The following is a 24,803-nucleotide window of genomic DNA, read 5'->3' as shown; positions in this document are numbered from 1 at the left end:
GTGTGTGTGTGTGTGTGTATCTACATATAGATGTATGGGACTTTGGAAATGAGTTCGCATTTGAAGATATTCTGAAGTGAACCCAGATGGGGTATACTAAATGGGATAAAATTTAAGTAGAGTACTTGAAAAGTCTTTCTAAGCCTAGGTTTCATCTTAAAATTTCCATGACTGTAAAAGTACATATGTGTGTGTGTGTATGTATGTATGTATGTATGTATATATATATATATATATATATATATATATAATGTGTGTGTGTATAATTAGCTTTTGTTTATATTTTCTTGTTGTCCTGATATGTGATCAATTTAGCACAATAGTTTAAAACAAACTGCTTTATTAAATTATCATGACCATCTTATATTAATTACTCAGTAATCTAAGTGACCTCATAATTCATATCCTTGATATGATGAACTCAAGATTTGAACTAGACTATAGCTGATAAATTCTGCAAAACAAATTGGTCTGAATTCTTCAGACAAATGTGTGTGGTGAGGCCTTGTAGGAAGAAGAGGCAGATGTTCCTCTGGCTTTGGATAAACCAAAGACATAGAAAAAACACATTTATAAGTAAACTTAAATTTTATATAAAAAAAACACATTTTATAGCTGAACATAGTGACTTTGACTTGCAACACAGTCACTTGGGAAACTGAAATAAAAGGAACATGGATTTGAAGTCAGTCTAAGAACAAATAGACAATAAATTATCAAAGAGACAATAAATATTTCAAAGTCCATATTAAGTCCTAACATCTTACAACATCCCCAGTGATTCAAATCAAATATCAATATATGTCAGTAGCACTCTTTAGTGGGTTTAAGACCATTAGTTTTAATTATTTACATCATGACAACACTTAGGCCATTGTATTAATTCACTTTTCATTATAAACAACTTAAAAACAGGAAGGATGTATTTGGCTTACAGATCAATAGGGTTGTGTTCATGGCCCACTTGTGTCACTGCTTTCAGGCCTTTAGCAAGTTAGAAACATCATGATAGAAAGACATAGTGAAGGGATGTCGCTAACCTTATGGCAGCCAGAAAGTACACAGGGAAGCAATAAGAGATCAGGAGTATAATACATCCTTCATTGAAAACACCCAGGGACCTGCTTCCTGCTCAAATGTTAAATTACAAGTGAATTGGTCAGTCCACTGATGTAGTTAATATGCTCATGCTACAGCCAATTCTCAGTGGTATCATTAGATGAGGAGCTTGCTATCCACACAGGTGCCATTTGGAGGAACAGCCCATATAGAAGCCATAGCAACTATCCACACTTCTTTCTTTCTTTTCATTTTTTAAAGATTTATTTTATTATTTTTATTTTATCTATATGTGCATGGGCCTGAAAGTATACCTGTGCATAATGTGTGTGCTGATGCCAACAGAGACCAGAAGAGGGCATTAGGACCCCAAATCTAAGTTACATGAGGTTATAAGTGGCAGATGTGACTACTAAGAACTAAATAGAGGTCCTATTGAAAAGGAACAAGTGCTCTTAACTGCTGATCCATTTCTCTCCAGCTCCTCTTCTTAACTGCAGTATAGTTCTGTGGTTACATGATGGATGTCTTTATCTGGAGAACTGCCAAGCCCTTCACGTATAGAATTGCCTTGGGGCATAGTTAGCATGTTTCTTTGCATTATTAATTTCTTTGGTCTCTAATTTACACTTTCCTGGTTTTTATTAACAGCATATAAATCCACACACTTAGTAGTTAAACTGAAACAAATCATATAAACCTTTTGTCTTTATTTCTTCTGACCAATCATTATCAGTTTGGTCATTTATACTCTTGATTCATCTATCACCAACAAGCAACACCTGCCTATGTCTCCTTTATCATTGTCTTAGTTAGATTTTCTATTGCTGTGATGAGACATCAGGACCAAATGGTCAGCTGGAAACAGAAGGGTGTATTCTAATTACACTTCCACAGTTCTGTTCATCATTGAAGGGCATCAAGGACAGGTACTGAAACACACATTTCTAATACCTACTCATTTCTTTCTGATTTTATAACTACACAGAGTTCTCTCTCTCTCTCTCTCTCTCTCTCTCTCTCTCTCTCTCTCTCTCTCTTCAGTTTTATCAGTTTACTAAGGATGGGAAATGTTTTAATCATTTATAAACATTGTTATATATTTTATATTGTTGTAGTTTATTATAAAGCACAACTGATTTTTTTTGTAAAGTTTAGTCAGCTTACGACTATATTAAAATAGCTGCTTGGATAATTAAAATAAAACTTATACTAGTTCATTCTCCTATCACCTATCTTCCTATCTTTATCAGACCTCAGACTCCTGAGCCAAACATGTTCGCTTCCCCTCCCCTCCTAATCTCCCCATCTGGATGAGCCTTCTCAACCAAGCTAAGGTGCACTGAACAGCCTGCTACCCCAGGGGGAGCTCCATTTCCCATTACCACTCCTCCACCTTCATCAGACCTGTGACTCCTGAACCATACAGGTAAGCTTTCCTTCCCCAACCCATCTTCCTGTCTCTCTGAGTTCTCTTGGCCAAGCCAAGCTGCCCCGAGCAGCCATCTATCCCAGGGGGACCTCCATTCTCCTGCCACCTATCCACCAACCTTCATCAGTCCTATGCCTTCTGAACCATAGAGCTGAAGGATATTCCATATCAAAGGTCTTTCATACCAGGATGATTGAAGTTTATTCCTGTCCCAATACCTTCTAAAACAAGAATATTCAGGGACCAAAACCACTGAGATGGCTAAAGTCACTTGAACAACAGTCAAGAAAATCCAGGGCAATATGACACCTCCAAAACACAGCTTTCCGACTACAAGAAGACCCAGATAACCTAACACAACTGAAACAAGAAAATGACCTTAAATCCAATCTTATAAAGATTACAGAGGCCTTTAAAGAGGAAATGAATAAATCCCTTAAAGAAATACAGGAAAATACCATGATGTAGATAACGTTCTTGAAAGATGAAACACATAAATCACTTAAATATATGCAGGATAATACAATTGAGCAGGTGAAGTAAATGAATAAAACTGTGAAAGACATGAAAGTAGAAATAGAAGCAATAAAGGAAATAAAAACTTGGGAAATCCTAGAGATAGAGAACCTAGGAAAAAGAACAGGAACAACAGATGCAAGCTTCACCAAAAAAATACAGGAGATGGGAGACAGAATCTCAGGTGTAGAAGATGCAATTGAAGAAAATACTAAACAGAAAAAAATAAAATAAACTCCAACCCAGGGAAGATAACTACATCCAAGAAAACACAAGAAATAAGTAATTCCATACTAGCAAAAACAAAGGAAGCACACACACACTAATACCACCAACATCAAAATAACAGGAAATAACAAGCACTGGTCATTAACATTTTTCAACATCACTGGGTAAAATTCCCCAATAAAAAGACAAAGGCTAACAGAATGGATATAAAACCAGGATCCATCATTCTGCTGTATAAAATAGACACACCTCAGCAATAGAGATAGACATTAGCTCAGAGAAAAAAAAGTCAGAAAGAGTTTTCCAAGAAAATGGACAGTAGAAGGAAGCTGGAGTAGCCATTCTAATACCTAACAAAATAAACTTTCAACCAAAAATAATCAAAAGACACATGGAAGGGCACTTCATACTCATCAGAGGAAAAATCTACCAAGATGATATCTCAATTCTGAAGATTTATGTTCAAATATAAAACACCCACGTTTGTAAAAGAACACTGCTAAAGCTTAAATCCACACTAATCCTCACACATTAGTAATGGGAGTTTTCAATGCCACAATCTCACCAATTGCAGGTCATCCAGACAATGACTAAACAGAAATGATGAAACTAACAGACATTATGAATGAAAAAGACATAACAAACATCTATAGTACATTTCACCCAAACACAAAACAATATAACTTCATCTCAGGAAGTCATAGATACTTCTCCAAAACTGGCCATATAGTCAGTCACAAAGCAAGCCTCAACAGGTATAAGAAAATTGAAAATTTCTTATCAGACTATCATGGACTTCAACAACATAAACAACAGAAAATCTACACAGTCATGGAAATTGAACAACACTCCACTCAATGATCTCTGGCTCAGGGTAAAAATAAAGAAAATAAAGAAAGAAATTAAAGACTTTCTAGAATTCAATGAAAATGAAGGCACAACATATCCAAATTTATGGGACACAATGAAAGAGGGAAGTTCATAACATTAAATGCCTCCATAAATAAATTAGAAAGTTCTCCTACCAGCAATTTAAAAGTACAGCTGAAAGTGCTAAAAATAAGAGAAGCAAGCATGCCAAAGAGGAGTAGAAGGCAGGAAATAATCAAAATCAGGGCTGAAATCAATCAAATAGAAACGAAGTAAACAATACAAAAAATCAGGGAAACCAAGAACTGGTTAAGGTAAACAAACCCTTAGCCAAACTAACCAAAAGACAGAGAAAATATCCACAAAAACCAAAATCAGTAATAAAAAGAGAGACATCATAATTGACACTGAGGAAATTCAAAGAATCAGTAGGTCTTACTTAAAATGTCTGTATTCTATAAAATTGAAAAATCTTAAAGAAATTAATGGTTTTCTAGACAGATACCACTTACCAAAGTTAAATAAAAATTAGGTAAATAATTTAAACAGTCCTATAACCACTAAAAAAAATAGAAGCAGTCATTAAATGGATTCCAGCCAAACAAAGCTCAGGGTCAGATGGTTTTAGTGAAGAATTCTTCTAGACTTTCAATGAAGAGGTAATACCAATACTCCTCAAACTTTTTCACAAAATAAGAAAAGAAACAACACTGTCAAATTCATTCTATGAAGCTACAGTCACCCATATCCCTAAACCAGACAAAGACTCAAGAAAGCAAGAGAATGTCAGACTGACTTCACTTATGAAAATTGATGCAAAAATACTCAGTAAAATATTGGCAAACTGCATCCAGGAACACATCAAAAACACCATCCATCATGATCAGGAAGCCTTCATCCCAGGGATTCTGCAATACTTCAATATATTAATATCTATCTATCAAGGTAATCCACTACATAAACAAACTGGAAGAAAAAAATCACATTATCATATCACTAGATGCTGAAAATATCTTTGACAAAATCCAACACCCTCTTCATGTTAAAAATCTCAGAGAGGTAAGGGATATAAGGCACATGCCTAAACATACTCAAAACAATATCCAGAAAGCCAATTGCCAACGTCAAACAAAATGGAGAGAAACTTAAAGCAATTCCATTAAAATCAATGACAAGAAAAGGTTGCCCACTCTCTCCCTATCTATAAAATATAATACTTGAAGTTCTAGCCAGAGCAATACGACAACTTAAGAAGATCAAGGGGATACAAATTTGAAAAGAAGAAATCAAAATATTGCTATTTGCCGATGACATGATAGTATACATAAACAATTCCAGAAATTCTATTGGAGATCTCCTACAGCTGATAAACAATCAAAGTGGCTGGATACAAAATTAACTCAAAGAAATTAGTAGCCCTTCCTTATACAAATAAGAAACTGGCCAAGAAAGATATTAGGGAAACAACCCCCTTTATGATTGCCATGAATAATATAAAATATCTTGGTGTAACTTTAACCAAGCAAGTCAAAGATGTATATGATGAGAAGTTCAAGTCTCTGAAGAAAGAAATTGAAGAAGACCTCAGAAGATGGATAGATCTCCCATGCTCATGGATAAGTGATAGTAAAATAGTGAAAATAGCCATCTTACAGAATATATACTACAGACTCAATGCAATCCCCATCAAAATTCCAAAAGAAATTTTTATAGATCTTGAGCAAGCAATTCTGAACTTCATATAGAAAAATACAAAACCCAGAATAACCAAAACAAAGCTGAACAATAAAAGATATGCAGGAGGAATCACCACCCCTGGCCTCATGCTATACTACATAGCAATAGTGATAAAAACAGCATGGTATTGGTATAGAAAAAGATATGTTGAGCAACGGAATAGAATAGATGACCCAGAAATACTCACACACTTTTGGACAAAAGAAAAAGAATGCATCTTCAACAAATGATGCTGGTGTAACTGGATGTCTACACGTAGAAGAATGCAAATAGATCCATATTTATCACCTGCCACAAAATTCAAGTCCAAGGACCTTGACACAAAACAGAATACACTAAAGAGGAAGTTGAAATGCCCTTTAAAACTTTGGTACAGGAGACAGTTTCCTGAACAGAACACCAGTGACTCAGGCTCTAAAAATCAACACTTGATAAATGGGATCTCATGAAACTGCCAAGCTTCTGTAAGGTAAAGGACACTTTCAATAAGATAATGGCAGCCTATAGATTAGGGAATGATCTTCCCCAACCCTACATATGACAGAAGGCTCACATCCAAAATTTATAAAGAACTCAAGAAATTAAACATCAACAACCCAAATAACTCAATTAAAAATGGGGTACAGAGCCAAACAGCAAATTCTCAAGAGAGGAATCTCTAATATCAGAGAAGCACCTAAAGAAATGTTCAACATCCTTAGTCATCAGGGAAATTCATATCAAAACAACTCAACTTTCAGCTTCCATCGAATACTGATCAGAATGGATATGATTAAAAAAAAAAAAAAAAAAAAAAAAAAACCTCAAGAGATAGTGTTGCGCCCACCTCAGCAGGCAAGGAAGACACAACACGGTCGGATTCTTCTCAACAGTCTTTATTGCAGGAATGCCTTGATGCTGCTACTGGGACCCCAGTCACACAGGGAGGTCTGCTTATATACTCTCCAGCACAGGGAAAGGTTTCGTGGCCCCCTTGGATTGGTCAGTCTGCCGGCACCTAATTTGCATGCACCTGCTCAGGAGCGGTTGGCGCCAGACTCAGACTTACACCTGCGCTGATGTTCTTTATGACAATGGCACACCTGGCACCCAGCGCCATCTTAGAGTTGGCTTCCTACATCTCCCCCTTTTTTGTTTAATAATATGATGCTGGACTAGGTCTGGGCAAATATGTCCATCGGCCACGGCTCCTGTCTTAGGTCGATCCTGTCTTCATCTCTCTCCCTTCATCTTTTTCTCCCCGAATCCCGGGCCTCTCACTCTTATATACTCTCAGCCCCCATCCACTCATGGCAGGCCACGCCACCTCACCAGGCATGCAGCTTCAGCCAATCAGGGTGGCAGGGGCATGTCTCCACCAAATATGGACTTGTTTACACCGCCAGCATCATGGTGCACCTGCGCAGTTCTCATGATGGTCGTGGCTATTTTCAGGTATATGAGGAAGTCAGGTGCAAGTCATAAGACTTAGCTGCAGTCCCGGGTGCCATCTTGGGACTGCTGCCACACCTGCTCCTCACATCTCCCCCTTTTTTCTTTTTTGGCAGAGAGAATGTCTGTCTTAGATTGCCCCCTGCAGAAATGCCCCTTACCCATACTTGGGAGACAAACAGCATTGGTTTGATCCCTGTCTTAGGTTGGTGACATGCCCAGGGAGTCTTATCCGTCATTGACTACTTCTCTATCATGCCAAGCCACACTTGAGGAGATTGTCCTGTCTGCATGCGGCAGGTGCACCAGAAGCCCAGGACACTGATTAATCTATGGCCCAATTTTGATTGCTGCAAGCAAGCCTTATGGGTGAAGGTAGAGGTCCGATCCCCAGTGTGCAAGCATAGGGGCCCTACACAAAACCATCCCTAGGGCTCATCACCCAGACAGGTCTTGGCCAGCTCCCGTGTCGTTTTTCCTGGGGGAAGGGAACTAGGACACTGAACCTTCATGCAATCAGACATGCCTTCCACAGGATGCCAACAGCAAGCTATCCTCTGTGCAGTGCTTAGCCTCGCAACCCATGGCATAACGCAGCATTATTTCTTTAGAGCGGCAAGCCAAATCTGAGGAGATTGTCCCACCTCCACTGTGGCAAAGGCCTGTGCCACCATGGCGGAAGTGCGGGTCTGCACACACTGCACCCAACACATACACCAAACACACAACACACACACTATTACAAGCTTACACCCCAGGGCTCCCATCAGCCCTGAGGCAAGGGATCAATGCAACTACCATTCACCCCACATAACAACCATACATATAAGCAGCATAGAAAAAAGGGCAATTGTAGTGAAGCATTAGATGTAAAGAATTGAGGAAACACTTGAATGCGTCAATGGCATGAGTTTCAGGAACACAGAGCTCTTCAGTTCTCACTAGCAGGAGAATTCCCAGCCATAGGAACATCCACATCCTCATAGCTTTTCTTGTTTTGAATTGCTCTGGTCAGCCATTCTGGGACCCACAGATGTTGTCGTTGATCCTGGGGAAACAAACAAAAAGACCCTCTCTCCCAAACCTATTGAGAGCGCTCCTCTTTCACCTGATTCAGCGCCTCATTAACTCTCTGGAGTTCTGCCCCACATCTTTCTCTATCTTCTATGCAATTTCTCACTAACTTCCAGACCGGCAAAACCCCTTTTGGTAAAACCCACTGTTCCTCTGCAAACCTCAATTCCCCATGGTGCTTGGTGCAACTTGTCCCAAAGCCAGGAACCTTAACTTGTACCATTTACCCCGGAACCTTATTGTCTCAATCCTTTCTTACCTTCCTTTCTTTCCTTCTTTTCTTTCCTTCCTTTCCTTCCTTCCTTTCCTTCCTTCCTTCCTTTCTTTCCTTCCTTTCTTCCCTTCCTTTCTTTTCCTTTCCTTTCTTTCTTTTCCCCTTTCCTTTCCTTTTTTCTTTTCCCCTTCCCTTCCCTTTCCTTTCCTTTCCTTTCCTTTCCTTTCCTTTCCTTTCCTTTCCTTTCCTTTCCTTTCCTTTCCTTTTGTATTTTCTCCCTTTTCTTTCTCCTTTTCTTTCTCACCCCTTTCGCCCTTTTTCTTTTTTCTGCTCATTCATTCCTTATCTTCCTCTGACATACTTTCTTGTTGTTCTGTAAGAACTTTCTGACCTGCCTTTACTGCTTCGACACATCGCTTATATTCTAAACAAGCTTGTACCATTTGCCAAAGTGGTTTCATGCCGGGTTTTACAAAAAAACAAAACAACAATGGCAAGAGCTACCCACACTGGGTCTATGGTCGAGAAAAATATATCCTCCTTAAACCTGGGGATCAATTTGGGAGACTTACCGGTACTGAAGAGTTCTGAATACACAAGATTGTCCTCGGGTCCCCATATGGGCCACCATTGTTGCACCCACCTCGGCTGGCAAGGAAGACACAACACGGTCGGATTCTTCTCAACAGCCTTTATTGCAGGAATGCCTTGATGCTGCTACGGGGACCCTGGGCACCCAGGGAGTTCTGCTTATATACTCTCTAGCACAGGGAAAGGCTTTGTGGCCCCCTGGGATTGGTCAGTTTGCCGGCACCTAATTTGCATGCACCTGCTCAGGAGGGGTTGGCACCAGACTCGGACTTACACCTGCGCTGATGTTCTATATGACAACGGCACACCTGGCACCTGGCGCCATCTTAGAGTTGGCTTCCTACAAGATAGAACATGCTGGTGAGGATTTGGAGCATGAGAAACATTTCCTTATTGCTGGTGGGAGCACAAGTTTGTACAACCACACTAGAAATCAATTTGGCATTTTCTCTGAAAATTGGGGATATTTAAACCCCAAGTTCCAGCTATAGTATGCTTGGGCATATATCTAAATGATGTTCCACCATCCCACATAGACAATTGCACAACTATGTTTATAGCAGCTTTATTCATAATAGCCAGAAACTGGAAATAAGCTGGCTTTCCCTCAACTTAAGAATGAATAAAGAAACTTGGTACACTACACAATGGAATACTATTCAGCTATTAAAAACAAAGACATCATGAACTTTGCTGACAAATGGTTGGAACTTGAGAATATCTTCCTGAGTGAGGTAACCCAGTTTCAGAAGGACATGCATGATCTGTATTCACTTCTAAGTGGATATTAGTCATAGAATACAGAATACCCATGCTACACTCCACAAATCCAAAGAAGCTAAACAAGAAAGGCACAGGCTGAATCACATATAAGGGGGAATAAAATAAGAGGCAGATGAAGAGAGGGAACTGGGTAGGAGAAGGGACGGGGAGGGGAATGGGGATATTTAGGACCAGATGTGAGGAGGGACAGGAGAGATGGCCTGATGCCCATGAGAATGAATGGGAATCTACAGGTGAAAGGGCTAGGGAGGTAGGGGGACATCTCTAAGAAAAGACAAAGATTAAAAAAAGAGCCCAAGAATTAATGGGGACTTGCTTAGCGGTGACTCACAACATTGAGGATATGAAACCTAAAGAGGTCACCTCCTGTAACCAGGAAGGAACCCCAATGGAGCAATAGGGACACCAACCCAACCAGAAAACTTTCAACCCCAAATTTATCCTGTCTACAAGAAATGCAGAGGTGGAAGATGAGCAGAGACAGAAGGAATGGCCAACCAATAACTTGCCCAGCTTAAGAACCAACCCATGGGCAAGCATCAATCCCATACATTTTTAAGGAATCTCTGCAATGTTTGCATACAGGAGTCTAGCACAGCTGTTCTCTGAGAGGTTCCTCCTAGCAACTGACTCAGACAGATGCAGATATCCATAGTCCAACAGTGGATGGAGCTTGGGGACCCTTATGGAAGAATAAGAGGAAGGATTGTAGACCCTGAACTGGATAGGAACTCCACAGGAAGACTAACAAACTCAACTAATATGGACACTTAGGGCTCTCAGAGACTGAACTACTAACCAAAGAACATACACAGGTCTGACCAAGTACTCCCTGCACATATGCAGCACATGTGCAGCTTGGTCTGTATGTGGATCCCCAACAACTGGAGTAGGGACTATCCCAAAAGCTGTAGCCTGTATGTGGGATATGTTCTCCTAGCTTGGCTGCTTGTCTGGCCTCAGTGGAAGAGGATGAGCACAGATTCACAGAGACCTGATGTGCTAGTGTTGGAGGATACCCAAGGGAAGGATTGTGGGAGGGCGCAGTGAGTGGAATGTAAATTGAAATACTACTACTACTACTACTACTACTACTACTAGTAGTAGTAGTAATAATAATAATAAAAATAGTAATAATAATAATAATAATCACAACCAAACAGGCTTCTAAGGATAATAATATAACAATAAAATAAAATGTATACTAATAAATGCTCAAAATGGTACATATAAACATTTGCTTTTTTCTTCTGATTCTAATTACTAACAGTGCAGAAAGAAACTAAATAATTTCTGCTATTCTTAATAAATATTTATTCATTTTCTGGAAACCAAAATACTATTCTAAAGAGCTTTATAGGGGCTTCGAGATATGGCTCGGAGGTTAAGAGCATTGACTGTTCTTCCAGAGGTCCTGAGTTCAGTTCCCAGCAACCACATGGTAGCTCACAACCACCTGTAATAGGATCAGATGCCCTCTTCTGGTGTGTCTTAAGACAGCTACAGTGTGCTCATATAAAAGTAAGTAAGTAAGTAAGTAAGTAAGTAAATAAATAAATAAATAAATAAAACAATCTCAGAAAAAAAATAAAAAAAGACTGTGTATCCAGGCAGATGTCAATAATCCCAATATTTCAAAGGCTAAAGCAGGAGGATGAGTTACACAATGATTATACAGTGGGAATAAAATGAGATAGTATGAGACTGTGGCAAAAAAAAAAGTAAAGAAAGAAAGGAAAAGAACAAAGAAAATATGCTTGCCTATATTGAATGGGGTATCAGAAAAATAACATTTATAATAATGAGCATGTATGTAAAATGATTTAAAACACCTGTTATTTCAACCTTTAACATTTCAATCCCAAACTTATCACTAAAATGGAACAAACATTTTTATTCTATTTGATTCCAATGGGAAAGGAATATGTCATTTTCATGGAATTTTTGAAGCCATAAAATAAGCTATCCTGTCTTTTAAAGCTGTATAATTGTCCTTTATATTAGGTACTGCCAACTAAAAGTAAAAACTGTTTTTATTCTTTGCCTTTGGCCAGTTTTTATTATTTAACTGAGTAAGTTGTTCATAAAGTAAATTATACAGAACTCAAAAGGGAATGGGAGTAATCACAAAACAAGTAAAAGAACTGGTCATTTGAAAGTGAACCAAGAAGTAAATCAAAGATAAATCAATGGCTTTATTTTTATAAATACCTTCTCTGAATCTTTTTCAGCTCTATAAAACACCTCGGTTATATCCACCTCATACCCACCCTAGGACATTTCCCAACACAATCAACTTGTAACATATTTCATTTCATTTCATTTCATTTCATTTCATTTCATTTCATTTTATTCTATTTTATTTTATTTTGTAACACTCTGATTCCAATTAGTACTGCATGCTGGAATGTCTTACTTCTGTGCAGATCTCCTGAAGATATCTGTGTGAGTTTGTGAGGATAACATCCATACCTTGTCCAGAAGACATCATTCAAGATATTCACCTCCATCCTCCAGCTCTTACGTTATTTTAAGCCTTTTTTCCTCCGGGTTCCCTGAGCCTTAGGTACCAGAGTGATTTAGAATCTCTATTTTTGTTTAAATACTTCATATTGTAAGTATTTTTCATGTTAAAATTTTGACGTCTAAATGAATGGCTGGAGACGTGACTCCATTGGTTGAATAATTGTCTACCATACAAAGATTAGTTGCCCAGAAATCTGGGTTTGATCCAGTACCACAAAAGACAGGTCCATAATCTCAGCAATTAGGATTTAGAGAAGGGAGGATCACAACTTCCAGATCATAAATATTAAATTCTCCTTTGTATAAATGAATGTGAGGCTGGCAGAGGGTCCTGGAGAGAATAGAGTTCCTAGGCACTTGTGGTGAAGCAGAGGCACCAGTGTGGATGCACAAGATTTCTTTTCCCCTCTGGAGTCAGGCTGCTAAAATTATCTGTGGGTATAAGAATCAGAATTGAGAAGACAGTTAGGAATTATGTTCCTTTAGTAAAGTGACAGTACTAGGTTCTCCTTCAATGTACATGACCTCAGTAGTTGGGTAGGTTTCTACACACCCAACATGGTTTCCCTCCTAGTAAGTATGCCTGAATTCTTGTTAGACAGTTTGTTTTCTTCAACCTACTTATGAAATAACTTTTTTAAAACATTCACTTCTACATGAAATGTTTGAAATATCTTGTTTTACTTAGAATGATTATGTGGATGTTTCTGAACTTTTTATTCATATCACCTCAAATATAGGCTCAGCCAAAACTTTTAATATTTTGTGTATGTACAGAGTGTTGAAACAGTGCCTCGTGTATCTCAAGCTGCCCTAGATGTAGTTTAGGCTGGTTTTACTTTTGTGGTCCTTCTGCCTCTACTTCTTTTTATTAAACTAATAAAATTTATTTTAAAATATACCACTCAGTATTGACATTTTTACATCATCAAAAAAAGAATTTATAGTTAAATGCCTCTTAAATCTATGTGATATCTTCTGAAGGTAAAAGTAATGTGCACTCAACCAGTTTTTTAAATCTATTTGGAACATTAAACATAATAGAAATAGAAAAAAATCTCTTATGACGTCCTCTATGAAAGGAAATTGTAACAGGTACCTGATTAGATGGAAACCATTCCATTTCCAAGGGAAAAGACACAGTGTAATTTTGGCTTCATAAAATGAATTGGGTAGTGTTCCTTCTGTTTCTATTTTTGTGTAATATTTTGAAGAGTATTGGTATTAGATCTTCTTCGAAGGTCTGATAGAATTCTGCACTACATCAATCTGGTACTGAGCTTTAAAAAAAAACAAAACAAAACAATTTTTATTATATATTTCCTACATTTACATTTCAAATGCTACCCTGAAAGTCTCCTTTACCTTCCCCCAGCCCTGCTCCCCAACCCACCCACTCCCAAGCATTGACCCTGTCATTCTCCTGTACTGGGGCATATATAATCTTTGCAAGACCAAGGGCCTCTCCTCCGAATGATGGCCGACTAGGCCATCTTCTACTACATATGCAGCTAGAGACACGAGCTCAGGGGGTACTGTTTAGTTCATATTGTTGTTCCTCCTATAGGGTTACAGACTCCTTCAGCTCCTTAGGTACTTTCTCTAGCTACTCCATTGTCGGCCCTGTGTTCCATACAATAGATGACTGTGAGCATACACTTCTGTACTTTCCAGGCACTGGCATAGCCTCCCTCACAAGAGACAGTTATATCAGGATCCTTTCAGCAAAATCTTGCTGGCATATCCAACAGTGTCTGCATTTGGTGGCTGATTATGGTATGGATCCCTGGGTGGGGCAGTCTCTGGATGGTCCTTCCTTCCATCTCAGCTCCAATCTTTGTCTCTGTAACTTCTTCCATGGGTATTTTGTTCCCCAATCTAAGGAGGAACGAAGTATCCACACTTTGGTCTTTCTTCTTCTTGAGTTTCATGTGTTTTGCAAATTGTATCTTGGGTATTCTACTTTCTGGGCTAATATCCACTTATCAGTGAGTGCATATCATGTGTGTTCTTTTGTGACTGAATTACATCACTTGGGATGATATCCTCCAGATCCATCCATTTGCCCAAGAATTTCATAAATTCATTGGTTTTAATAGCTGAGTAGTACTCCATTGTGTAAATGTACCACATTTTCTGTATCTATTCCTCTGCTGAAGGACATGCGGGTTCTTTCCAGCTTCTGGCTATTATAAATAAGGCTGCTATGAACATAGAGGAGCATGTGTTGGTTGGGAGATTTTTAATGACTGCTTCTATTTCTTTAGGGGATATGGAATTATCTAGATGGTTTATCTGATTCTGATTTAACTTTGGTATTTGGAAACTGTCTAGAAAATTGTCCATTTCATCCAGTTTTGTTGAATATAGAATTTTGTAGTAGGATCTGATGATTTTTTAAAATTTCCTCAGTTTCCATTGTTATGTCTTCCTTTTCATTTCTGACTTTATTAATTTTGATACATTCTCTGTGCCCTCTGGTTAGTCTGGCCAAGGGTTCATCTATCTTGTTGATTTTCTCAAAGAACAAGTTCCTGGTTTTGCTGATTCTTTGTGTAGTTCTTTTTGTTTCTTTTTGGTTGATTTGAGCCCTGAGTTTGATTATTTCCTGCTGTCTACTCCTCTTGGGTTTATTTGCTTCTTTTTGTTATAGAACTTTCAGGTGTGCTCTTAAGCTGGTAGTGTGTGCTCTCTCCAGTTTATTTTTGGAGGCACTCAGAGGTGAGTTTTCCTCTTAGCACTGTTCTGATTGTGTCCCATAAGTTTGGGTATGTTGTGCCTTCATTTTTGTTAAATTCTAAAAATTTAATTTAATAATTTAATTTAATTAATTAAAATTTTAATTTCTTTCTTTACTTCTTCCTTGGCCAAGTTATCATTGAGTAGGGCATTGTTCAGCTTCCATGTGTATGTGGTCTTTCTGTTATTTTTCTTTCTTTTGAAGAGCAGCCTTAGTCCATGGTGATCTGTCAGAATGCATAGATTATTTCAATCTTCTTGTATCTATTAAGGCCTGTTTTGTGACCAATTGTATGGTCAGTTTTAGGGAAGTCACCATGAGATGCTGAGAAGATATATTTTTTTGATTTAGGATGAAATGTTTTATAGATATCTGTTAAATCCATTTGGTTCTTAACTTCTGTAAGTTTCACCATGTCTCTGTTTAGTTGTGTTTCCGTGACCTGTCCATTGATGAGAGTGGGGTGTTGAAGTCTCCCATTATTACCGTGTGAGGTGCAATGTGTGCTTTGAGCTTTAATAAAACTTCTTTTATGAATGTGGGTAGCCTTGCATTTGGAGCATAGATGTTATGAATTGAGAGTTCTTCTTGGTAGATTTTTCCTTTGATGAGTAGGAAGTGTCCTTCCTTATCCTTTTTGATAACTTTTGGTTGCAAGTTGCTTTTATTTGATATTAGAATGGCTTCTCCACCTTGTTTCTTGGGACCATTTCCTTGGAAAAATGTTTTCCAGCCCTTTACTCTGATGTGCCTATTTTTTACACTGCGTTTCCTGTATACAGCAAAATGCTAGGTCCTGTTTATATATCTAGTCTTTTTTTTCTATGTTGTTTATTGGTAAATTGAGTCCATTAATGTTAAGATATATTAAGGAAAATTATTATTGCTTCTTGTTAATTTTGTTGTTAAAGGGGGGAGGATTGTGTTTATGTGGCTATCTTCTTTTGATTACTTTCTTGCTTTTTCTAGGGTATAGTTTTCCTCATTGTGTTAAGAGTAGGGCAGGATTTGTGGAAAGATAGTGTGTAAATTTGTTTTTTGTTATGGAGTATCTTGGTTTCTCTATCTATGTTAATTGAGAGTTTTGCTGGGAATAGTAGCCTGGGCTGGCATTTGTGTTCTCATACAGTCTGTTTGACATTGTCCAGGATCTTCTGGCCTTTATAGTCTGTTGTGAGAAGTCTGTTGTAATTCTAACAGGTCTGCCTTTATATGTTACTTGACCTTTTCCCCTTACTGCTTGTAATATTCTTTCTTTGTTTAGTGCATTTTGCATTTTGATTATTATGTGACAGGAGGAATTTCTTTACTGGTCTAGTCTATTTGGAGTTCTGTAGGTTTCTTGTATGTTCATGGGCTTGAATTTCTTTAGGTTAGGGAAGTTTTCTTTTATGATTTTGTTGAAGTTATTTAATGGCCCTTTAAGTTAGAAATCTTCACTCTCTTCTATATCTATTTTCCTTAAGTTTGGTCTTCTCATTATGTCCTGGATTTCCTGGATGTTTTGGGTTAGGAGCTTTTTGCATTTTGTATTTTCTTTGGCTGTTGTGTCAATGTTTTCTATGGTATCTTCTGCACCCGAGATTCTCACTTCTATCTTTTGTGTTCTGTTGGTGATGCTTGCATCTATGATTCCTGATCTCTTTCCTAGGTATTCTATCACCAGGATTGTCTCCCTTTGTGATTTATTTATAGTTTCCACTTCCATTTTTAGATCCTGGAAGGGTTTGTTTTATTCCTTCTCCTGTTTGGTTGTGTTTTCCTGTAATTCTATAAGTGACTTTTGTATTTCCTCTTTAAGGGCTTCTAGCTGTTTACCTGTGCTCTCCTGTATTTCTTTAAAGGAGTTATTTTTGTCCTTCTTAAAGTCCCCTATCATCATCATGAGATGTGATTTTAAATCAGAGTCTTGCACTTCTTGTGTTTTGAGTATCCAGGGCTTGCTGTGGTGGGAAAACTGGTTTCTGATGATGCCAAGTAGTCTTGGTTTCTGATGATTATGTTCTTGCCCTTGCCTCTTGCCATTTGGTTATCTCTGGTATTAGCTGATCTTGCTGTCTCTGACTGTAGTTTGTCCCTCTTGCAAGACTGTGTGTCAGTACTTATGGGAAACCAATTCTCTCTGGGAGGAATTTGAGCATGGAGAGCTATGGTACAAGATCAGCTCTGGGTTGCAGATGGAAACCGGAAGGATCTGTTCCTGGCTCTTCCTTGGTTCCTGTTTCCTGATGGCTCCTGACAGGTCCTGCTTGGGCTCATAATTGAGCAGAAGTGTTGGTCTTACATGTGCTCATTGATGTGTTGGCACTCCTGAGAGACAAGCTCTCTCCTAATGGTATTTGAGTATGGAGCACTGTGGCACAAGATCAGCTCTGGGTGCTGTGGCATAGGATCAGCTCCAGGTGCATATGGAGATCCCTGCCTCTACTTCTTTAGTAATGGATTACCAGTATTTGTTTGCACACCTAATTAATACTGTTCTGGCAATTGAGCCTAGGATCTTATCTGTACTAGGAAAGAACCCAAGTGAAATAAATGCTGAGACCATAAGATGAATTACCATCTACTCTTGTGTGTGTTTTCCTGCCTCCTATGTCAGAATCTCTTTCTATGGCATTTCCTCCTTTCCTTTGGGTGTTCTCTAACCATGTACTGTAAACCATAAACACCCAATAACCTTTGTTTATAATTCAGTGTTATTGGTGATGAGATCTTTCTGTGCTTCCCTACCCCAGCACCTTTCATGGTTAATATACCAGGCTTCAATACTTGAGTTATTGCTGGAAGTTTTTACCTTTGTAACTCAGTAACAAATAAAAAGTCTTGTCTCTAGTCCACTGTCTCTTTTTAACTATCATAAGACTCAGCAAAGTGGTTTCTTGTTTATTTATAGTTGTATACTGTTGTTAATCCATATTCTCTTTATTCATTGAGTACTAAGCATGTGAACTGTTCTTGATAATTTTCTCTTGCTTATTATCTGTACATATATTCCTCAACTACAATATTTGTAAGTCTCAAAGCCTTTAATATCCTAACTTAGTACACACAACTTAGCTAGCCTATCATGAATCTGTTCAGTCCACTTACAATTCTCTATATTTGGAAAAAACATAAAGCAGATATAATAACAAAGTGTTAAATATATATACTAAGTATATTGTTGTATATATGTATATATTTGTATATTGAATAATTCTATCCACAAGCATTGATAACACAGAATACTGACCTCATATGTCCTAAGAGCTGGTTTGCTGCCACCTAATGATACCCCAAGAATAAATAAAAATTCAAAATTTGATGACCATTTATTTCTCTTATATATCTAAAAGAATAAAACATAAGTAGAAAAGCATTTATATTTATAGTCTTTATTTTCACATTCTATACTTTGTGGTCTTATGAGTTTATTAGTTTATAAACTAATTTGAGAATTTCCTCTATTAGATTGACCTATGGACCTATATGTTAGACATCTGTGCATGCTCAGACCACAGTAGGTGGTACATACCTAAACAGGTAGACCTGGAATATATAAAAAGTGCTAGCTGAGCTTTCCAGAGAGAACAAGCCAGTGAGTAGCATTCTTCCGAGGTTTCTGCTTCAAGCTGCTTCCATTAGTTCCTGCCGCAGTTTCTTTGATGATGGACTATGTAAACCAAATCAACATTGTCTTCTCGAAGTTGCTTTTGGTCTACCATACTTCACAACACCATAAAAGGAACTAGGATAGAAAATTGGGAATAAGAGCAGATTCCTTCTATTTTGGAATGAGAGAAGTATGAAGTATTAATGCATATATCCCTGTAGCCTCCTCCTGACAGGTTTATGTTGAGTTGTTTAATTCTAGCAAATCACATACATATGTGGAGTGGTTCTACAGGTTAAGAATCTTGTAATATGATGAACACATTAAATACTCATACTTTCTTCCAATTGTCCCAGATTAAAAGTTTGGTATTTCTTAGATAGCCAATAGTCTTCACTATACTATAAAACAGTACATCGACCATATATTTGTTGTTGTTCTTGTTTGATTTTAAAAGGAAGTTTTACTCATTCTCTTTTATAAAGTCACATCTTATTTCTGTATTGTTAGTAGTAAAAAACTATTCAACAGGATGTTTAAGCACATTTTATAACCTTAAGTTTTTATTTGAGAATGATAAATTTTGAGAAAGTGGACTTCAATAGTCTTAAGTGCCAAGAAATATATAGAAAAAATGCACAGCTGATGAATGAATTTAAAGAATTCTAACTGCAAAATAATGAAAAATCAAAAATGCCATTCTAGTTGATTTGGGTATTGCTGTCTTAAAATGTCCAAACATAAACTTGGAAAATTTTTTACTATTTAGGCACCTTTATTTTTATGACAAATTTCACGCTGCTCTTGTGAAGGGATGGGTGCTTAAGTTACAGACAGAATAACTAGTTTGAACAAGTCAGTCACCTTGTAAACTTCCAAACAACAAATAGATTTTAATATAAAAATGAGCTTTCTCCGATGATACTGCCTCTGTTGCTACAACAATCTTATTTGAATAATCAACACAGTCCTATGAATATGTCGCTAAATGTGGTTTTTCAAAAACCAAATAATACCTCGCAGCACTTAAGTACATGCTTTTTAAAAAAGAGAAAAGGGGATAAAGTTTGAATTGAACATATAGTCTCTCTAGCATTATAGTGCCTTTAACCACTCCAGTCAGCATCTTAACCTAAATTTTAGGTGTATGTAAAGTGTCAATTTCCTGTATCAAATGTGCATTAAACAATTTCTTCCACTTACATAACATGAAGATATAGAAGAGGTAGAATCCAGGTGCCCACTCTTATACCTGTGAGTCAGTAGACACTGAAGTAATGTCTCTGGTGGAGTTTATTTTTTAAAACAAATGACAAAAATACTATTTGAGGCAAACCTAATTTTATTAACTACCAGATAATAAACTATATCCATGATGGGTTTTTACTATGTAGTGTAAAATTCTTCTGTATGTTATTCAAGTGTAGTTTCTAAAAAAATAAAAGAATCTGTTGAAAGGGCATGCAATACAGTACTTGACAACGTTACTTTTAATTTGTGGAATGAAATTGTTAATTCCATATAAATCCAGTTTTTACTTAATTAAAAGTCTTTCAGAAAGACAGCTGCTGAGAAATGTGCCATAGGGTGATGGACAAGAAAATCTCCCTCAGTTTTAGAGGGAATAACTTTAAAAAAACTTCAATAGTTATTTATTTGGTACAGTTACAAATTAAAACACATCAATTTTAACACTCCTGTCACATTTGAAATATTTGGTTATAAAATGGAGGATGAGAAAGGAGGAAAAGAGGTGAGGAGGAGAAAAATATTTTATGTAAACATGTATCTTATCAGAACTAAGGTACATAGAATTAAAAAAATCTTATAGAGCATGATTAAGTTTTTCCTCAAATGAGCTACTATGATTATTATGTAAATAAGAGATCAGGATATATTTTGTTAAGTGTATATGTCACAATATATCAAATCATTCCTATTTGCAACTTAATTAGTCTTCTTTGGAGGACTTTCAAGGCTTATAAATATTTATTTTTAAAAAGTCTATTCCATAATCATGAATTTTTGTCACTGATTAAGAGTGTTCTCTCAGTAGTTGCACATAACATCTCTCTATACTTCTTATGACAACACACAATCGTACGTGTTTTCTAGACAAGTTTTATACATACACATAATGGATGGGTGGTCAGCTTTTTAATACTTTTGTTCTATCACTAGTCCTTTATGTCGAGGAAGAGGTGTCAGTATAATAAATTCTATTAACATTTATTTTATATAAATAGTTACCACATTTTTCCTTAGTTATAAATAAGACCTACACAAATATATTGTTATAACATGCAAACTTTTTTTTATAATCTCCCATAAATATCCATAGGATGTATTTTGTTTTGATCAGCATCGAATTTTCTGAAGCATCTATATTTAAAAGCAGAAGAAGCTACACAGTAATTTACTCAAATACTAGAAGGTATTTTCTACCTGTGTATGAACACATGTCCATCAATTTCATTCTCCTCCATGCCACACTGATGTCATTCACTCATCCCACATATGCTGTTTGTGCTATTGGCAATATATCTATATCTATACCTATACCGATCTCTCTCTCTCTCTCTCTCTCTCTCTCTCTCTCTCTCTCTCTCTCTCTCTCTGTGTGTGTGTGTGTGTGTGTGTGTGTGTGTGTGATCCAATTTTTCTCTATTTACAACCTTTGCTTTTGTTACTTTTCTGTTGCTATGATATAATACCATGACCAGAAGTAACTTACAAAATTTATTTTGTCTTATTGTCTTAGATGGAGAAGTCATAATAGTGGTAAAAGCATAACAGAAGAGCAAGAAGATGGATCAACACGTTTTTATCCACACACAAGAGACATAGCAAAATGAGTGGGAAGAGGCTCTAAACCCTCCCAGCCTTCCCCCCCAGTGAAGTACTTCCTCTTCAAAGGTGGCCCCTTCAAAAAGTCCCATACCCTCCCCCAAAGCACTGTCACCTGGGGTGTAAGTGTTCAAACATATCTGAGGTAATTCTTCATCAATCCACCACAACCTTTCTCATGCACCACCCGAATTATTAGAGTCCTCTATGAGATCTCTTTTAATCCTTGGTCTACTTCCCCCTTTCTTTCCCATCTCCCCTCATAGGCTATTAACAACTTCTGGCAATATGATCAGTAATATATCTTCTCCTTTGTTCTCCTTTCTTATTGTTCTTGTTATTTTTAACTCTGAGAAACATATTCATGTTACATTTAAAAGGACAGATGCAATCAAAGAATTAATGTTGAGTCCAACAGTGAGACAGCACTTATGACATATTTGTTCTATGTAAATCTTTGTTGAAATTTCAATGTTTGACATAAATATTTCAAAACTACTTAATAAATACAATAATTCAGCATAGAGATGATTAAGTAGTTTTTAATCTTGCATGGTTATTGAGTTATAATATCAAATTTTGAAACCTTATATGGTCCCCAAATCAACTGCTTATCTGGAAGTTCCGTAGATAGATTAACATCTTCAGTAGATAGATATTAACATCCTAATAGGGCTGGGTGGTGGTGGTGCACGCCTTTAATCCCAGCAATTGGGAGGCAGAGGCAGGCAGATTTCTGAGTTCCAGGCCAGCTTGGTCTACAGAGTGAGTTCCAGGACAGCCAGGGCTACACAGAGAAACCCTGTCTCGAAAAAAAAAATCCTAATAGGGTAAAGAGCACTGCAGAGATAGGATATGGTAAGTTAAACCATAATAAATAAACATTTTTTTCTTGAGAAGAAAAGATTTGGGTCCCAAAAGATCACAAGTTAGCATTGTTGTTTTCCTTAGCAATTGTCAAAAAGAAATGATGTTAGTTTGATATGAGGTAAAGGTCACAGACGATACATTCTTCTAGTAGTGACTTTATTATTTTTTATTACAAATAAGTTCAAAACAATGATAAGAAAATAAATTTTGGGTTTTTTTTCTGATAAACTAGGCAGCATTAGAATAAAATTTTACACTCTGGATAGGAACCAGGTAGGCTAACTGGAGATCTTCATCTCTTCTTCCTCTCTTCTAAATCCAGTCCCCTAATTTTATCTCCAACTGTGTAGCAGACCACCTGCCCCGGCCTCCCTCACTGACCCAATCTCTAGTAGAACACACAGATCGTCACCTCCAACCTTCCTTTATACAACTCGTTGCTTTATTCTAGATTGCAGTATGCAATCCCTGGAAACCCACTAGGCAAGGATGCCAGAGTTCCAAGGAAGTAGAAGAGAGAAGCAGGCTTCAGATCACCACTCTCTATGCTTTCCTCTAAATCTGTCTCTCAATCTCATCAATAGCTCTGTATCCAAGTACTTGTTGTGGACATTTCTTACTCTCTGCTCTACACCCAGAAGATCCCAGAGGAACACCCTGCTATCTACTTCCTGTGGACTCACCAAGCCATACACCTTCCTAGCCTATATCCATCCATTCCTAAGTGTCAGACCCCAATACCTAGAAACACATTTAACAAGAATGGCCACACCTAGCAGGATCCCAAAAAAATTTTCTACTTGGCAATGTACAGCCATCACAATCTCCTAAGAGCTAGAGAGGGCAACAAAAACAGTGGAACAAAAAAACCAGCAAAACCAAACCAAACCAAAATAAATAAGGAACAAAAAAAGACCAGATATCAGCACATGGAATTATAATCTTGCCAACCCAGATACCAAGATGCAAGCATAAAAATGCAGTAACTGCCATGACAGTATATCTCCACTGGAGCACAGCAACCTTACCACAGTAAGCCTGAGAATTTAAGTACAGCTGAAGGACAATACAGGGACCTTAAAATAACTTTTATAACTATGATAGAGACCCTTAACAAGGAAATTAAAAGCATCTCAAGACCTAAGTGGAAGTATAGTCAATAAAGAAAATGCAAACTGAGGGAAATCTCAAAACAAATAATTTAGGAACTCAAATAGAAACCTTAGAGGCAAGCCTCACCAACAGAATGTAAGAGATAGAAGCAAGATCTCAGGCAGTGATGACACAGAAGAAAAAATAGATACTTTGATCAAGGAAAATATTAAATCTAAAAATATATGACACAGAATATCAAAGAAATCTGGGATTGTATTAAAAGGAGAATAAGCCCAGGGCCCAGGAAATAGTTTCAAGAAAATAATAGAAGAAAATTTCCCTAACCTAAAGAAAGAGATGTCTATCAAGGTTCAAGACACAAACAGAACACTGAATAGACTAGAGGAGAAAAGAAATTACCCTTATCACCTAGTAGTCCAAGCAATAAACATACATAACAGAGAAATATAAAAACTACAAGGGAAAATCAACAAGTATTATATAAAGTTAGACTTAATAGATTAATTACTGAAGGAGAGTGTCTCAGACAGATATTCATCTGTGTAAGAGACCAAATATGGCAAGTCAGAGAAATCAAGACATTTCATGGGAAAAAAAAAAAAACCCTACGCAATATCTATCTACAAAGCCTACAAAAGGTGCTAGAAAGAAAATTATAACCTAAAGAGTTTAATCATATTCATGAATAGATAAGGAATAAATATTCCCAAAACAACACATCAAAATAGGAACACACACATGCATCACTACCATCACACCAACAACAAAAACAACATAACAGAAATCAATAAACACTGTGCATTTATATTTCCCATCATCAATGATTTCAATTCAATAAAAGACAAAGTAACAGAATGGGTTCAAAAACATGATGTATCCTTCTGCTGCATACAAGAAGCATATATTAACATCAAGGATAAACATAACTTCAGCATAAAAGAATATAAAGGGATATTCCAAACAAATGTGCTGAAGGATCAAGCTAGTATACCCATTTTAATATCTGACATTGTCTCCCACAGTCTATGGTATGTTTTCTTTTTTTTATCTTCTTTAGTTTCTATTGGCCATTTGCAAATGTTATCTTCCTTCCCAGTTTCCCCTCCATAATCCCCTATCCTCTTCTCAACCCCCCTCCCCCGCCTCTATGAGGGTGCTCCCTCATCCACCCACCACT

The 24,803-nt window shown here is 37.2% G+C and overlaps 1 long non-coding RNA gene across 2 annotated transcripts in view; it reads right to left on the bottom strand.

Annotated features, from left to right (window-relative positions):
- Positions 1-11,510: 11,510 nt before the first annotated feature.
- Positions 11,511-24,803, bottom strand: part of Gm39400 — a 67,249-nt gene continuing 53,956 nt past the window's right edge. The window contains exons 2-4 of one of the 2 annotated variants that reach the window (XR_001779258.2): positions 18,716-18,928; positions 13,561-13,741; positions 11,511-12,893 (exon numbers count right to left, since the gene is read on the bottom strand). This is a non-coding gene — a long non-coding RNA (predicted gene, 39400). Of the gene's footprint in view, positions 12,894-13,560; positions 13,742-18,715; positions 21,369-24,803 lie in introns of those variants that run through there. The other variant, XR_003948208.1, reaches the window with a different exon arrangement.

The sequence above is a fragment of the Mus musculus genome, chromosome 9 (assembly GCF_000001635.26).
Source record: "Mus musculus strain C57BL/6J chromosome 9, GRCm38.p6 C57BL/6J".
Classification (NCBI taxonomy): Eukaryota; Metazoa; Chordata; class Mammalia; order Rodentia; family Muridae; genus Mus; species Mus musculus.
The sequence above is the reverse complement of the archived record's forward strand: the minus strand, read 5'-3'. Positions and strand labels throughout refer to the sequence as shown.